We start from the raw sequence: 2,851 nt of genomic DNA, 5'->3' as shown, positions 1-2,851 counted from the left end.
CGCGCCGCCGCTCCCCACTGGGGCCCCGTACGGCCCGGGGTCCCCGCGGCAGCCCCCTGCCCGCTCTCTGTTCCCCCGGCCCGGCTCTCCCTGTCCTCAGCTCCTCTCTCCCTCCTCGGCTTCCCTCTCCATCCTTATCCAGTTCTCCCGTTCCCCATCCCTCCCCAGCTGCTCAGCGCATCCTTGGCCCCTCAGCTCGTTCCCTCCCCTCCAGCTCCCATGTCTGGCCTTCCCTTCCCTGCCTGTGGTGTTCCTCCCGTCCCCTGGCTCCCCTTTCTTTCCACCATGTATTGGCTTTTGGAGCGGCACCCCCAGCCTGGTGGGGTGCTGCCAGCAACCCCCATGCCCTGCTGTGCCCTGCTCCATCCCAGCCCGCAGCTCCCTTTGTTCTTCTCCGGGTTCCTTCCCCTGCCGAAGCCCCTTGACAGCTGCCCCACGCACTCCTGGTCACCCTGCCTGTGCTGTCACGGGGTTTACAGGGCCAGTGCCTGGCTCTTGGGGATGCTCGCCTGCTGCACCTCACTGCTTGCTGCAACTTCATCCTTGCTCGCAGCTCAGAGGGTCCCACCAGCCTCCCACGGGTGCAAGGGGAATAAAAGGTCCAAGAGGTGCAAACAGATGAGGGCCACACATCTTTCACAAGCTGCCTTGCTGGGTGTCCAGGCTCAGGGGGCTGTGTGCATAGGGGGCTCATCCTCCCTGGCAGACAAAGCGCTGGCTTTACCTGGGCCAGCCAGAAGTGGGGATCAAGCTGAGGGTGAGGCACAGCATCCTCGGCAGTGGGGAAGCCTCAGTTTAGGAGTCAGCATGCATGCCAGAGCTGTGGAGGGGTGTCTTAGCTTGGCGGGTGTTTTCCTGGAGCCCCTTTGGTAGAGCCTGCTGTGGTAGGCTGCCCTGATCTTGAGTGTCTGGCCTAGTAGTCCCTGCCAGCCCGCCCGCTAGGGATGGGTGATAAGCACTCCTGGGGCTCCCTTGGCTTAGGCAGCCCCCAATCCCATCCCTGCAGCCTTAGCTGGCAGGCATCATGGCAGGAACCTGCTGAGCAACTGCTGTTCCTAGCCAAAGCCAGTGCCGCAGCAGGAGCCAAAACCAGAGGTGTCAGCCACTCTCAGGGTGAGGTGTGAGCAAAGGGTTCCAAGGCTGTGGGGGTCTAACAAGGAGTCACCTTCTCGGGGCACACAGTGTGCACTTACCCCACACTGCAAACTGTCACCTGCTTTCTTCTCACCAGGAGGGTCTGAGCCTGCTCGAGGCTGGGCCGGGCAGGTGTGAGAGCAAACACCCCTTCCCAGGGTCTTCCCAGTTGTTCTCCACGTGCTTTCGGTAGCACCTTGTCTGAGCAGTTTTGCAGCGACTCCTCCAGTGCTGGTCAGGTGTCAGCTCTTACTGCTTCTGTTGCAAGTACTGGTAAATATCAGTGTCCTTGTTCCTTTCTTTAGGTTTTGGAGTGTTCTCATTGTGGGGGAATTTTGGTTTGAACTGAATATGGTCTTTCCACTCCTGATGCTGTAGAAATCCCAGGTTTGTGATCTGAGCACCCCTTAAAGACTGAGTAGTGCTGAGCAGAATGACATAAAGTTGTGTTGCCTCAAACTGGAAAACTTGTGATCCAAGGGGGACAGGCTGGTGCTGGAAGGTTTGGTGACACAAAGGTTTTGCTGCCGTTTGGTGACTTTTCTCCTCACCAGGAGCAGGTCACAATCCATGTAAAATAGGAAGAGGGCAGTGAAAAGCCACAGAAGTTCTGGTGAAGCAAAGATGCCCCAGACTGGGGACCTGGCCCCTCTTTCAGCTTCTTTTCAGAGAGCAGCAATAGCTGGAGGTCCTGAGCTTGCCCAGCTTCTCAGGATGCGGGAGCAGAGGATGATATGGACCAGTCCAGCCCCAGGACTCCATTCCTGTTCCATGGCTGGCAGGATAGCAGCAGTGCCTGGCCCAGAGTGGTCTCTCTCAGTGTGCCCTCTTTCATGTGCTTGCAGCTCTGCACTGGCGTGAGCTTGATATGTCCATTAACAAGGCAAACCTGAAGTCCTGTGTGGTGGCAGAGCAGGATAGCACTTCTCCTGGCCCTCTCCCTTGGAAACCTCCCGTCCTCTGGGTGATCTGGGGACAGAGTGCTCCTGCTGCTGTTTGCTCTGTGTGTGTGTTTGTGGGTTGTCACGCTTGCCGCAGTGAGGTTTGCTGCCCCGTGGGTTGCTGTTGTGTCGGGTGGAGTTGTAACCAGGGATGCTGGGGTAAGAGTTCCCTGGGGCTGGGTTCCTCGTGCCTTCAGGAGAACAGGTGTGCTTGACCATACTGTGTCCTTTTGCTTCCTGGGGTTTTGACCCCGTCCTGCACTGGTTGTCCAAAGGCCTGACGCCAGTGGCAGCACGTGCTGCCTGTTCAGAGGTGGGAGTCCTGCAACCACTGCATTTGCCCTGTCCCCAGTGCTGCCGGCAGCCTGCCTGTCCCTTGTTCAGCAACTCCCGTGTTGCCTTTTAACCAAGCACTGAGAGGAGAGTTCTGCCTGAGCAGGAGGGCAGAGGCTTGCCCTGGCAGCTCGAAGAAGCAATGGAGGTGCTTTGTGGGCTGCACTGAGGAGATTCCCACCATGCTCGCACTGTCCCTCCTCTCCGCGGGCATCTGTGAGTGGTCCAGACCTTGTTGCAGGCGCTGCACACCAGCGCCATGGTTTGCCCCCGGGCGCACGCTGCCCCAGCGAGGCCAGCTGGATCCTCGCCGCGGGAGTTATCCAGCTTTTTTCCCCCCTCCGGAGCGGGCGTCTGGCCGGCTGCCAGGGCTACGGGGCTCCACCTAGGAGGCAACATGGAGCAAGGCGGCCGGCGGCGGCAGGGCCGCACGCTCCCGGGGA

This window comes from Geospiza fortis, unplaced genomic scaffold, assembly GCF_000277835.1.
Source record: "Geospiza fortis unplaced genomic scaffold, GeoFor_1.0 scaffold130, whole genome shotgun sequence".
Classification (NCBI taxonomy): domain Eukaryota; kingdom Metazoa; phylum Chordata; class Aves; order Passeriformes; family Thraupidae; genus Geospiza; species Geospiza fortis.
The sequence above is the reverse complement of the archived record's forward strand: the minus strand, read 5'-3'. Positions refer to the sequence as shown.